Source organism: Perognathus longimembris, chromosome 6 (assembly GCF_023159225.1).
Source record: "Perognathus longimembris pacificus isolate PPM17 chromosome 6, ASM2315922v1, whole genome shotgun sequence".
Taxonomy (NCBI): domain Eukaryota; kingdom Metazoa; phylum Chordata; class Mammalia; order Rodentia; family Heteromyidae; genus Perognathus; species Perognathus longimembris.
The window spans coordinates 18,381,309-18,395,856 of NC_063166.1; the positions used below are offsets into that span (position 1 = coordinate 18,381,309).

Below are 14,548 nucleotides of genomic sequence, written 5' to 3' on the forward strand. Positions count from 1 at the left end.
GAAGGAACTGCCTAGGCTCAATCTCTACATTCCAGAAACTTCGATCCTTTCTTCCCAATAAAACAATTATTATTGCTGCACTAAAGAAAACAGAATGCATTTATATAGAGGGCTGGCTTAATTTCCAGAAGAGTATGCAACGTCAGTGGGGATGCACTAATTTCCACTTTGTGCTCTCTTCTCTTGGACTTCATTAATGTATCTACTACATATTCCCTTCCTCCCTCCCTCCCACCCTCCCTCTCCTTTTCCCCTTCCCCCCCTCTCTTTCACACACACACACACACACACACACACACACACACACACACACACTTTTCTAACTCTGATGCTGGCAGGGAATTCCATTTATGTAAAGTTCCCATCTACGTGCTAGGCGCTGATGGGTGGAGTTGGGAGGGAAATAAAAGGTTGTCAGAGTGTTAGTTGCAGATAACACTCACAGTAGCTGGCTGACTGTTCCCGTGCCTCAACACAAAACTGACACCTCTGCTGTATTCTTGCTGCCTGTGGGTTTGTAATTGTTTCTGAAAAAGCTCTCTAGCTACAGAAAAATCAGAACAAATTTGTTTCCAAGTAAATTGAATTTTCTAGGCCGCATCCCATGTTAGAAGTTTCAAGCATCAGCCCAAAGGAGACTTCAAACTTTTTTTCTGACTTCTTCTAAGCAACGGCTGTTTGTGCCATTTGGCCCTTTTCTACTTGGAAGGAACAAAGGTATGGTTTAAATATATTTTTCCATGGAATGAACATGTATATTCTTAGTAGCTTGCCTTTACTTTTGCCACTAAGTACAAGGTCTGAGAGGTCTTGGAGATAGATAAGGTGGGGTTCGTGATGGTAAAATAATTTTGAATGTACAGTATTGACCTCTTGGGGACCTGTGATTTGTTAACACACCCAGTTATTTGGGTACAGAGCTTGCTACTCCCTTGCTTACCATGTCATTCTGTCTTCCAGAGAGTGCTTTGTCCAGTCAGTCACTTGTCTCAGTACCCTCAGTAGTGACACTTTCTTCTCAGTGCTCTTCTCTTCATTTTCTATGTCTGTTCACCATGGGAAAGAATTAGCAGACATTTCCTTCTTTTAATATGTTATTTACTGCTTGGTTAGAAAGCTTCAGACCAAAAGAAGTACTTAAATATAAGGAATAAAGGAGTATGAAAAACTCAGATTTGGAACTTAAAAGTGTTCTGGATTCAACGTTCCATTGGATTCATGACCCAAAAGTGTAGTCAGATGCATGGGGGCTGAAGTTAAGTCTGGTGACTTGTGCCTATAATGCCAGAACTGAGGTGTAGGGCTACATAACAATAATCGGTCTCAAAAAAATAAACCCTCAACCACAAACGAACAAGACAAGTCAAAGTATAGGCAGTCTTAAAGCCTCTATCAAGAAAACATTGAATAGTTGATGGGCACGTAAGACTTTGTGGTCTGGATCAGAACAATTTGCTATCTGCAATCTCCTCCTATGGAAAAATTTCAACTACAATACAAGCAAACCTCTAGAGTACCTAGTCATAAATTGGGGGCTCTGTGCTCTCTTTTGTTTTTAAAATGTCAATGTAATTAATGTTTTTGGTGTTTTGTTTTTCTTTTGCAAAATTCTGGCTCTAAATGTGATCTATTGTCAACATGTTCCAGGAATGAGGGACATGTTTAATTTCTAGGATCCCAAGTAGTGTTTTGTGCAAATCACTGTGTACTGTGTAATATTAACCGAAGTGTTCATTTATTTTCTTCCACAGACATTTATTAAAATTCTCCAGTGCTAAACTGTGGAATTGCAAGCTCATGTAGATGTGTTTTTGTTTTCTCATGTTCTAGGGAACAAAGGAGTGAATCAATATTGTAGCCAAAAAATTTGCACGATTTGCCAAGTCTACTAAGGAAAAGTGCATAGCACCATGAACATACCATATCTGCAATGGGACTTGCCCTTATCTGGGATGTCTCCCCTGAAGAGTTGCTGGTAGAATTGTAGCCTAAAATAGAAAAAGATGATTAAATATGTGGAAAAGGGATCAAAGAACACTTGGCATAGGGTTGAACCATGAGGAAATGAAAGATTAGAAGTCATTAGGAGAAAGAGCATAGTTTAATGTGAGCTGGAGGAAGCGCTTAGGGATAATAATATTAAGTCTGCACTTTTGGATTTCATCCACTTTTCCTGGCTCATAAATCTTTCCCCAAGGCAGGCCACAGAAACAAGAATGTCTTTTCCCCTAGGAGGGCTGGAGACATGCATATCATTTTCCTGTCTTGGAGTGGGGCACAAAATCTTCTGATGTACCTTGTCTGAGAGTTATGATAACACTCATTTCAGGAGGCATCCTTCCCTGTGTTCAGGCCATCTCTCTGGGGGATGCCACACTGGATCTGAACAGATAGGCAGGCAGGCCTCATAGGGCCTTCATCTCTTGGTTTAGATTAGCTAAATAGTTTGTTGTTAATTATTTGGTTAGTTTGTTGTCCTTTCTCTCTCTCTCTCTCTCTCTCTCTCTCTCTCTCTCTCTCTCTCTCTCTCCCTTCCTTCCTTCCTTCCTTCCCTTCTTCTTCTTTCTTTCTTTCTTTCTTTCTTTCTTTCTTTCTTTCTTTCTTTCTTTCTTTCTTTCTTTCTTTCTTTCTTTCTTTCTTTCTTTCTTTCTCAGTCCTGGGGCTTGAATTCTGGGCCTGGGCACTGTCCCTGAGCTTCTTTTGCTCAAGGCTAATGTTGTACTACTGGAGCTACATAGTATTTCCAGCTTTTTCTGAGTAGTTGATTGGAGAAAGAGTCTCACAGACTTTCCTGCCCAGGCTGTCTTCGAACCATGATCCTCAGATCTCAGCCTCCTGAGTGGTTAGGGTTACAGGTGTGAGCCACTGGTGCCTAGTTGTCCTATCACATTCTGACCTAGTTGTCTATGCTTCAGACATGCCTATGCAATGAAGTCTTCATAAATCCCAAAGAACAAGTTTAGAGAGCTTCATTGTAGTTGAACATGTGTGGGTTTCCTAAGGGTGCTCCCCCAGAGGGACATGTGAGAGTTGGCCACTGTGGGGAATGATTAAAGCCAACAGATGGTTGAAACTAGAGGCTGTCATGTGAAGAAATGGGTTCATTTTGGATATCTGTATCATCAGCTTTCTTGAGGAAACTTTGCTAAAATGAATGGTGAGAGTAACTCATTTATAGGCATCATCTTCGGTTTTGAATGTTAGAGAACGTGTGTGGGTTGATGTAGGACACAGAGCTCTCTGGGACAAATTGCTATGTGTTGACTACCTTCCTATTGTATGTGCATAATTTCCCACTGCAGAATGGCTCTGAGGTTAGTGACCAAAACTTAGACTCACTCAAACCTGATGCAAACACGTAAGAGATTATCCCCTTTCCCTGATGGACTGGATAAAAGCCATTATAAAGTATCTTTATCCCAAGATGGGACTGCACCACTCCCCCTTCAGGTGTCAAGAAGAGCATGCCAGATGAAGTAATTTATGTACTGTGTATACAAGCATACAATTGCTTTAGATGACCATGCTATTCACTTATTCATTACCAGGTGAGATTAAGGGAACCCCCTAGACATGGGTGTCTCATGTGACATGTACAACTGCTGCAGGACTGAATAGACAGAAAACTCTTATCAAATTTGTGGTCTCAGCAAACCCAGTCATATAATGCAAAAACAGTTCCTCAGCTTGAGTGAGCCTTTATCCTTCCCTCCCTTCCTTCCTTTCTTTCTTTTAACCTCTCAGACCTCCTCCTCTAAGGCATTTCAGTCAGTTGTCTCTGACTAACCTCCCCTTCGAGATGAAAACACCTTTTAATTTTCTGAAATTGGGCTGCATGGAGGCTATCTTTTCAACTTCCCTATACCTCAGGGCCAAGATGCAATCTTTGACCTGTGGCTCATCATCATGTGCTTTTCTAATTCACCTAGTCCTCTTCCTATCTCTGTTAGCAGACTCAAAGGCCCAGCACCATTTGCTGATGTGCAAAACTCACCTATTAACACAGTGGCATTGTGAGACTGGTCAGCTAAGACCCAAGAAGACATTCCCTTTACCAGTTCAGGACCTATTTCCAGCAAGAGTGATTTGATGGGATAAGATAACAGCTTCCTAGCCTGTAAGTATGTTGGGACTTGCTTTATATGAAATGCCTTTGTTTCTTTTACTTGATTCCATTATTATGAGGGTAGAAGTCATATCTAATGAGAGAATATTTTCCCTAGTATGTATTGTAGAACATAAAGTATGTAAATCTGCTCTCTAAGCATTATTAATTATACATGCTAACTAGGAACAGTAAATAAGGTTGAACCTGAAAAGGTGGCAGTGGAAACTTTGATTTTTAGTCAATTGGTCAGAAGCACAGGTAAAACAACCTGGCTCTTATGACTGGTGTCTGAAGATGGGTGACCACCTCCAGGCCTGTGAATTGTGACTCTGAACAGAATCAAAGGCTATTCAGCCTTTGCAGGACCTTCTGCAGTACTGCTTGCTTGGTACACAGACTCTCCTACTGTGTCTCTAAGTATCCAGCAGCTGAAACCAAGTAACGGTTTATTTTTCCTTAACAAATGGGCCTTTATGTATACACAAGAATTTTATTCTTTCTTCCAGGAACTATGAGAAGTTATTGAGCATTTCTTTTGACATGGGAGAGAAAGACTGATAGGGTGCAGTTATTTTAATTTCTCATTTTGAATAGTGAAATAACCCAATTAGAGACTAAAGTGGACAGTTAGGGAACTGTAAGTAGTCCCAAGGGGCAATAGTTGTAGTTTAGGTAAGAGCAGTAGAGAAAGATGGTTGTAAGATAGACTTCAGAAGGGGAAAGTGATGGATTCGACTTAAACATGGGACAGGAAGAGAAAAATAACAGGGTGTCTGTGGACATTTGAAGATTGGAGTTTGGACAGACTAAATCTCTGATATATTTAAGATATCAAAATAGCCAAAGTAGATAATGTACAAAATACAATTGGCTCTACCAATATACTCACACATGCCCTTAAGAAACATTTATGTTTAGGGGTAACTGAGGTCAAGGGAATAGATTAAGACCCCTCAGGAAAAAAATGTCAAATGAAGAGAGAACAGACATAATCCCAGAGGAAGTACATGTTTATTTGTTATGCTAATCCCGGGATTTGAACTCAGGGCCTGGGTGCTGTCACTGAGCCTTTTTGCCCAAGGCCAGAACTCTACCACTTGAGCCACATCTCCACTTCTGGCTTTTTGTTGGTTAATGGAGATAAGAGTTTCACAAACTTTGCTGCCCAGGCTGGCGTCGAACCTTGATCTTTAGATCTCAGCCTCCTGAGTAGTTAGGATTATAAGTGTGGGCCACTGGTGCCCAACAGAACTATATGTTTAATGATAAGGTAGGAGAAGAAACTACCTACAAGGAAAAGGAATGATTGGACATGTAGAAAGAAAATAGCAAGCTGTTATATGTCCATTAATGATGATTACAAAACGTGTACCTTACTGTAAAAGAGCTGGGAAAGAGAACTTGTGATTGTATGCCAGGCTGAGATATCGTTTTTCTTTTTCTGAAAAATTTGGACAGTGTAAAAAGTCAATTTAGTGCTATATAATTACATCTGTATGCTATTCACAAAATGACTATTTTAAGGATAGATAGAAAATTAAGTTGTCCAAGTTAAGGAATGGTGTGTATAGGTAGGTGACTCTGAGGGGCCGTACTTGGTGATACAGAAGAATGACACTTATTAAATGGATTGTAATGGTAGGTACACAAATAAGTATTTTGTATACAGTTCTGACTAGATCTATACATGTATACACAAATGGATGCACATACAAATTGATGGCATTGGAATAAACTTTGTACTTCAAATAGTATTGTGCTACTGACAATTTCCATGTTTTAAATTTGTTTTGTTTTAGAAGCAGGATCTCCCTGTATAGCCTAGGCTAGCCTTGAATTCATTTGATAGCCCAGGCTGGCATGGGACACATGTTGCTCTTACCTCAGCCTCCTGAGTGCTGGGATTATAGTTGTGCCCTACTATTCTAGGCATAGTATCCTAGTTTTGATATGCAATAATACAATTATGGAGAAAATATTACTATTGTGCTGTAACCCTAATGATTTTTTCCATATAAAATGTTTCCAAAAGTCAGAGAGAGAGAGAGAGGTGTGGAATTATGATGGCAAAGATGCCCTGAGATAGGGCTTTCTCTGTAGTGTTAGGCTTATGTCATTAGAACTCATGCATGACAAATGGTGAATTTATTAAGTACACCTCAGAACTCCCTTGTCAGTAGAAGTCATCCTTCAGAGGCAAATTGGATGACTTAAAAAGCCAAAAGCTGTTTGTAGTAATATCTTTCTTGTTGATTACAGCTGACATAAGGGTGGGCTGCTCACAACTAAGATATTAAGTCTTGTTTTCAATAACACTTTAGAATCAGTGATGACTGTGCATAGTTTGAAAAGACATGCTTCACATACTGGTTTTCTTGCTGTTTTCCTGTCTAATTTAATATACTTATTACAAAAATTAAAAGAAATGAAGAAGATATAGAAAACTAAGAGTAAAAGCCTTAACATTACTCATCACCCCAGATCTCTTTCATTTTTATAGGTGCCTAACTTCCATGCCATAAATCTACTTAACTTAAGTGTGCCATTCAATAGCTTTGAGTCTATTTGCAGAGTCTGTTTGCAGAGTTGTGGATATGGCCACATCCTAATCTTAAAGTGTTTCCATTACTACGTAAGGGAATCTTGTGCTAATGTTCAGTCTCCATTTTTGTGCTCCTTCCCCTCCCCCTGATTCTAGCAACTACTAATCTACTTTCCCCATAAAGTCTGAAGACAATTTTGAGGAGAACACCTGTCTTTAAGCTTTCCAATCCATGAGCATGCAACATCCTTTTCTCTTTATTTAGTCATTTAATTTATTTCAATAACTATTTTCCATGTTCAAATCTTGCATTTCTTTGGTGACATTTATGCCTCAGTGTTTGTTCTTTTTTATGATATTCAGAATGAGATTACTTTTTAAATCATTTTTTATTGTTCCTTGCTAGCATTATAGAAATATAATTGCTTTTTGTATATTAATCTTGCTGAAGTTTTCTATTATCCTGAGAAAATTTTAATGACTTTCTTAAGATTTTTCTCTGTTCCAGGTCATGCTGTCTATTAATAGTTTTACACCTCCTTTCAGTTCATAATGAGTTCAACCTCTTTAGCCTAAGCTTTCTGCTTAGAATCACCACTAAAATGTTGAATATAAGTGGGAAGAAAAGACATTCATGTTTTTTCTCCTTATTTTAGGGATAAAGGGACTTATAGGTTATAATACATGTGTATTTCCTATATTCTTTGGAAATTCTGTATACATATGTATTCTCATTTTTTGATCCATTTGTTGGTTTAAGGACATCTTCACTGTTCCTGTAATTTAGCTTAGTATAAATAATGCTGCAATTAATATAGGTGTGCAAGAAAGGCACACCTATTATAGTATGCAATAAAGGCATTCTTTTGAATAAATGTCAAAAAATGGCATCACTGGATCATAAGTAGTTCTGTTCTAAGGGTTTTTCTTTTTTGTTTGTTCATTGTTTTTTGTTGTTTTTTTTTTTAGAAATTTTCATACTGACTTCCAAACTGGTTGCACAAATTTATCTTCTTATCAACAGCGTATTAGAGTTCCTCTCACCCCTTATCCTCACCAGTAGTTGATATATATATATATATATATATTTTTTTTTTAATTAAAAAAAATTTTTTTTTGCCAGTACAGGGGCTTTGACTCAGGGCCTGAGCACTGTCCCTGGCTTCTTTTTGCTCAAGGCCAGCACTCTATCACTTGAGCCACAGCACCACTTCTGGCTCTTTCTATTTATATAGTGCTGAGGAAGTGAACTCAGGGCTTCATGCATGCAAGGCAAGCATTCTACCACTAGGCCATATTCCCAGCCCTATTTTTTATGTTCTTGAAAATGTCCATTCTGACTGGAGTGAGATGGAATCTCAGTATTGTTTTGGTTTGCATGTTCTTTATGGTCAGTGATGGTGAACTTTTCTTCATGCATTAATTGACCACTTATGCTTCTTTTTCTGAGATTTCTGTTTAGAAAAATAACTACCAACCAAGAATACTACCCAGCTAAACTATCATTCATAGCTGAAGGCCAAAGAAAAGTCTTCCACAGTAAGGAAAAACTAAAACAATATATCTGCACCAAACCAGTATTACAGAAAATCTTGTATATGATTTTTTTTTTTTTTTGCCAGTCCTGGGCCTTGGACTCAGGGCCTGAGCACTGTCCCTGGCTTCTTCCCGCTCAAGGCTAGCACTCTGCCGCTTGAGCCACAGCACCGCTTCTGGCCGTTTTCTGTATATGTGGTGCTGGGGAATCGAACCTAGGGCCTCGTGTATCCGAGGCAGGCACTCTTGCCACTAGGCCATATCCCCAACCCTTGTATATGATTTTGGTATATATATAAAATATGCCTACCTGATCTAGGGAAGGGAAAGAAAAATGAGGGTGTAAGATATCACAAGAAATGTACTCACTGCCTTATTATGTAACTGTACCCCTTTTGCACAACACCTTGTCAACAAAACTTAATTAATAAAATAAAAAATAAATAAAATCCTCAAGGATGTCCTACACATGGAAAATCATCAAGATCACAATACAGACAGAGAAATGAACCCTAAATATAAAACCGGGTTATTAGGGCAAGAATTGGGAAGACACAGCCCTTAAAAAGATAGCTATAATGAAAAGAACAATCATCTCTCAATCCTAACTCTCAATATTGATGGACTTAACTCTCCAATTAAACAACATAGTTGGATCAAAAACCAAGATCCATCTTTCTGCTGCCTCCAGGAGACACATCTAGCCAGCAAAAGCAAGTATTTTATACTAAAAGTGAAAAGCTGGAATAAAATCTACCAAGCAAATGGTCCCCATAAGCAGGCTGGAGTTGCAATCCTACTATCAGATAAAACTGATTTCAAACTAAAAATGGTAAGATGAGACAAAGAAGGTTACTACATACTAATAAAGAATAATGTGTATTATGCAGTGGCTGGATGAAATGTCTGTGAGATCCAATTAGTCTGTGGAGTTTTTTCCTGTTTAACTATTGGCGAGAGTACAGTATTAAGGTCTCCAATACTCATTGGGGTGGGGGGAGTATCTCTGCATTTATGGGTCCAATAACATTTTAGTGCATGGATGTCAAGATTGTTATGTCTTCTTTATATGGCTAGCTTACTTTATTAACATAAAATTACCTTTTAATCTCTCCTATTTTTAATTTGAACTCTAATTTGTCAGATATTAGTATGGCTACTCTTGCCTGCTTTGGGGATCTATTTGCTTGGCTATCTTTCTTTTCAACCTTTCACCCTAAACTAGTCTCTTTTTTTTTTTTTTGTCAAATAGATGTGTGTGTGTGTGTGTGTGTGTGTGTGTGTGTGTGTGTGTGTGTGTCGGGGGGGTTGTAGTCAACAGATCTAATGCAACTCTCCATTCAATGTCTTCTGATCGAAGAACTGAGCTCATTGACTGTTAAAATTTGATAGGTCTATATTTGTTTCTGCCATAAAAAAGTGTTATATTCTTTTCTACCCCCTCCCCCATGCTTGTCTATTCTTTTGGTAGGATTTTTGCTTTTCTCTATCTCTTTCAAGTGTACATTGGCCTTCCTCTTCTGTGGGTAGGATGTCTTTGTGTGTCTTCAACTGTTTTGGTTTACTGACTATAAATTGCTTTATTATGGAATATTTTTATTTGCTCTTCAATTATGAATGAGTGCTTTGTATACTGGGTTGGAACTGTTTACTTTCAGTATTTTAAATATGTAATTCCAAGACCTTCTTGGTTTTATGAGAAATCTGTTGTTATTCTCATGGGTTTTCCCATACAGGTGATCTGTCTTTTTTCTCTTAGAGCTTTCAGTAATTTTTTTTCTGTGTTTTATGTTTTAACCATAATATATATCATAGAGAAGCTCTTTTCTAGTCTGCTGTTCTGAGTGTTCTAAAGCCTCTTACACATGGATGGGTTTTTCTTTCTCAAGATTTGAGAAATTTTCTATTGCCCCATTGAATATATTTTCTATACCTTTAACAATCCTCTCTTCTTTGTCCCCAGTACCCAGAAGACATAAATTTGGTCTTTTAATGAGTCTTGAAGTTCTTGCAAACTCCCTTCATATTTCTTTTATCTTTTTGTTTCTGTATTTTATTCTGACCTTTCTACTATACCTATTCTATCTTCAAGCCTCAAAACTCTATCTTCTATATCATGTACTCTCCTAGAGAGGCTTTCCATTTGATTTTTGATCTCTGCCTTCAGGATTTGTCTCTTTACTGAGATTTCTTTTTTTCATGTTTTGTGTTGACTTTCTTACTTCACTAATTTGTTTATCTGTGTCTTCTTTTATTTCTTTTAGCTGCTTAGCTGTAGTATCTTGAGTTTATTTAGCTCTTTATTTATATTTACTTGGATTTAGCTTAGCTTTTTCTCTGTGTTCTCATTGGATTGCTTTAATCCTTTGTATGCTTTGTTTATATAGTTACTTATAGAAGTCCTTTTTCATTTCACTGAACACCCCTATTAACAGTCCTTTGAATTTTACTTCACTGTCACTCTGCTCCTCTGTCCTGTGATTGTTATTTTCTGGCAGTGTTGTGTTTTCCTACTTTCTCATATTTATTACAGCTCAATGTTAGGTTTTATTCATATGAGGACCCTTTGTGATTTGGGCATTTTTGTTGTCTGGCATCTTCCTGGTGGATTATTCTTTATATTTTGACTAGACTAAGTGTTAGATATGTTGTACGGTGTGTCTTTGAGCCATCTCACACTGCTGGTATGGGAGTGTATCTTACCTCTAACCACTTCCCTAATTCAAAACCCAGTAAAATAATTATAGTAGGATACCACTGGTAGCTTTACTTATACATCTGGTCACGCTATATATACTGGGGACTGGGTTTTTGTATAGTACTATAAGAGTTATAACTAGGTTATTAGTAGTAAAGAGGGTGTGAGAAAAGATATGGAATAAAGAAGATAGTGAGGTAGGGAATGGGATGTGATGGATGCAGGTACCTAATAGCTCAATTGTAGTTGTAAGTTTAATTGTGAGAAAGAGTGGTGATGTTAGACTTGGAAATAGATGGAAAGATACAAGTTCTAAAGTAGGGGGAGGGGAGGTGGGAGGTAGGGTAGATTGCTAGTGAGAGCAATGAGAAAATGAAAAAGGGAAAACAAACAAACAACAAAAATAAACAAGCCTGCAAAACAAAGCAAAGATAATTACAGACAAAAAAGAGTCCCCAAACAGTCAGTTTGGGATTGACCTGGTTGGCAGCTATGTTCCTTGTTTAAAATGATCCATACTTCCAGTCTCAGACCTAACTCCGGGTTCTAGTTTGAATGGATGTAATTCTTCTAGTGGAAGAGGGACCCTGGTATCACTCTTGAGATACTCTCACTTTGTCTTGCCAAGGTCGTGCTGTGTGTCTGTCATCATCCCAGGTTAAGGCAATATATGTAAGTTTCTAATGCTGCTGTTTGAGTAGGGGAGAAGCCACTTCTACTATTTTGTTTCCAGTCATCTCCAGGGCTTAAAGGGCCCACCCAATAAGCTACCACCTCTCAGAGATATTCAGGTGGCTCTCAGGCCCTGTTGAAGTTCCCTTCTGATATAGCACATTCAGTCCTATTTGGCCTGTGCAGGCTGTCACACTAAGGGTGAAATGAATTATAACAATGATTGGCAATGTTTGCCACTCAGCCCTATTGAATCCTGCATTGGAGTCTTGCATGTGGGGTATGTTAGAGGAATATTAGGCAGCCCCTTTCCCTGCTCATATGGTGTTTATGATTAAGTCACTCACTGGACCTGAAAAACAGTGTTGGCCTCTTATCTGATTTCCTTTTGTGCAGCCGCTTTTCTGTTGTATAGAGATAATTTCTTTATGCTCTCAGGAAATGGCTGCCACATCAAGTCACTCCAAGTGTGCCTGTCCTTTCTCTCTTTCTTTCCTCTAAGCCAGGCTTGCAGTTTTCTGCTTAGTTGAAATATTCTACTGGTATGTCAGATATGTGAGTCATACTGGGAGATTAAAGAAATAAGAAGAAAAAAAAGGAACAAAGGGGGAAACCCCACATATGCCCATTGGCTATAATTAATTATTTATTTATTTGCTTTACTGAAGGATGTCTTGGTCATTTTTGAGATTTCAGTTATGAATAAAAGCTCTGAACACATACATGTATATGTTTCAGTGTAGGCATACTTAAAAATTCTTTTGGTAAATACCAAAGAATGGAACTGTTGGATTATATGCTAATTTTTTTTGTAAGATGATTTCAAACTTTTCAAAAGTTACGGTACCCTTTCATTTTCCCAATTGTACAAGAGGTTTCTGTTGCTCCATATCCTTATTAGCATTTGGTATTGGCAGTGTTTTGGATTTTTCTCTATTCTAATAAAGTATGCTATAACAAAGCACTGGTGTTTTAACTTGCAATTTCCTAGTAACATATAATACTCATCAAGATGATCAGTGTTACAAAGTCAGGTAGTATTAGTCTTCTGACGTTTTTCTTCTTCAAGAGTGTTTTGACTATTCTGAGTCTTTTACCTTTCTGCATAAGCTTTACAATTAGTTTGTCTGTGTCCACTGAATAATTTGCTGCGATTCTAACTGGATTATGATAAATCTATAGCACTTCCTAAGTTCAATTTGGGAAGTACTGATCTCTTGACAATATTGAATCTTTCTGTTCATGAACATGAAGTATATGAGACATTAGCCTTTGAGTCCTCTGCCCTGCTTGAGTCCAAAGCTAAATTGACATGCCTACCTGACAGAGCTCAATTGACAGAGCTCAATTCTGAGCTCAGAAGCCTCAGCCACTGGTCTCCAAAGTGACTCTCATGGTCTGTGGGTGATTCACTGTCAAATGAATGCAAATGAATGCAATTTTTATCCCATAGAGCTCTATATTTTTTGATGTAGATTTTTTTGTTGTTGTTTTTTGCCAGTCCTGTGGCTTGAACTCAGGGCCTGAGCACTGTCCCTGGCTTCTTTTTGCTCAAGGCTAGCACTCTACCACTTGAGCCACAGTGTCACTTCTGGCCTTTTCTATATATGTGGTACCGAGGAATCGAACCCAGGGCTTCATGTATACGAGGCAAGCACTTTACCACTAGGCCATATTCCCAGCCCTCGATGTAGATTTTGTTTCCAAAATAAGATTTCAGGATGGATGCTGGTGGTTCATATTTGTTTTACCAGCTACTGGAGAGGCTGAGTTCCTGAGGGTCGAGATTCAAATCCAGCTGGGGCAAAAAAAAAAAAAAAAGTTTATAAAGTCACGTCTCCAAAACAGCCAGCAAAAAGCTGGGCTAGAGTCATGTCTCAAGTGGAAAAGCCTCAGCCAAGTGAGTAAGCCAGCCAAATAAGCACAAGGCCTTGGGTTCAAACCCCAGGTGAACAAGTACAAGGCCCTGAATTCAACTCTCAACACTGACCCAAAAAAAAGCCTTTAAGTCATCATTCTTTATGCTATGTCCCCTCACTCCTCTTGAGATGTCCTGCTCTGTAATCCAGGCTGACTTTAAATTTGTGTTTCACCTGCCTTAGTACACTGACTGCTGGGCAATACAGCTGGGTAACACCATACCTGGTTTGTGACAGACCCTTAGAATAGTAAATAGTAAATGGTCTCTTTTAAGTTGGTACTTTCCCATAATACCTAGAGAGGCAAATTTATTATGACATACTTAAATTAAGGTGGAGAAAATTTGGGTGAGATATATAAATTGTTTATTAGATGAATGTTAGCTAGTTCCTAGTTTAGGACATTATTTATCACTAAGAAACAGGGCTGTGATGGTAGCTAATCAGTGTGACATGACAGGAATATTTGCTTAAAATTCATGAAGACCTGGGTTCAATCCTCAACTCTGGAGAAAAAAAAAAAGACTCATTGCTATAGCAAACATAATCCTAGTTCTTAGGCTAACACAGGAGGGTCATGAGTTCTAGCCCACCTGAACTACATAGCCAGAGCCTGTTTTTGTTTTTGTTTTTGAAACAATAACAGCCACAACAAAGTTAGAATTAGGTGAAGCAAGTTTTAGGTATGCCAAAAAATTAATCAAAAGGACTAGTATGGTAACAATTTTTTTAAAATAAAAATTAAGGCAACAGGGGCTGGGAATGTGGCTTAGTGGTAGAGTGCTTGCCAACATGCATGAAACCCTGGGTTTGATTCCTCAGTACCACATAAACAGAAAAAGCCAGAAGTGGCACTACGGCTCAAGTGGTAGAGTGCTAGCCTTGAGCAAAAAGAAACCAGAGACAGTGCTCAGGCCGTGAGTCCAAGCCCCAGGACTGGCAAAAAAAAAAAAAAAAAAAAAAAAAAAAATCAAGGCAACAACTCCATGACAGACAACATGCCAAAAAATTACATGTTTAGCTTGCCAGGGCAAGCTATCAAATCTGAGCTAAAAGGAAAACTGCATGGCTCT

General features: G+C 38.3%; 1 protein-coding gene across 1 annotated transcript in view; it reads left to right on the forward strand.

The window, feature by feature from the left end:
• Window positions 1-496: 496 nt before the first annotated feature.
• LOC125352960 (cytidine monophosphate-N-acetylneuraminic acid hydroxylase) overlaps window positions 497-14,548 on the forward strand; it is a 62,187-nt gene continuing 48,135 nt past the window's right edge. The window contains exon 1 of the mRNA XM_048348363.1: window positions 497-717. The gene's annotated coding sequence lies outside the window, so the exon portion shown is untranslated. The remainder of the gene's footprint in view (window positions 718-14,548) is intronic.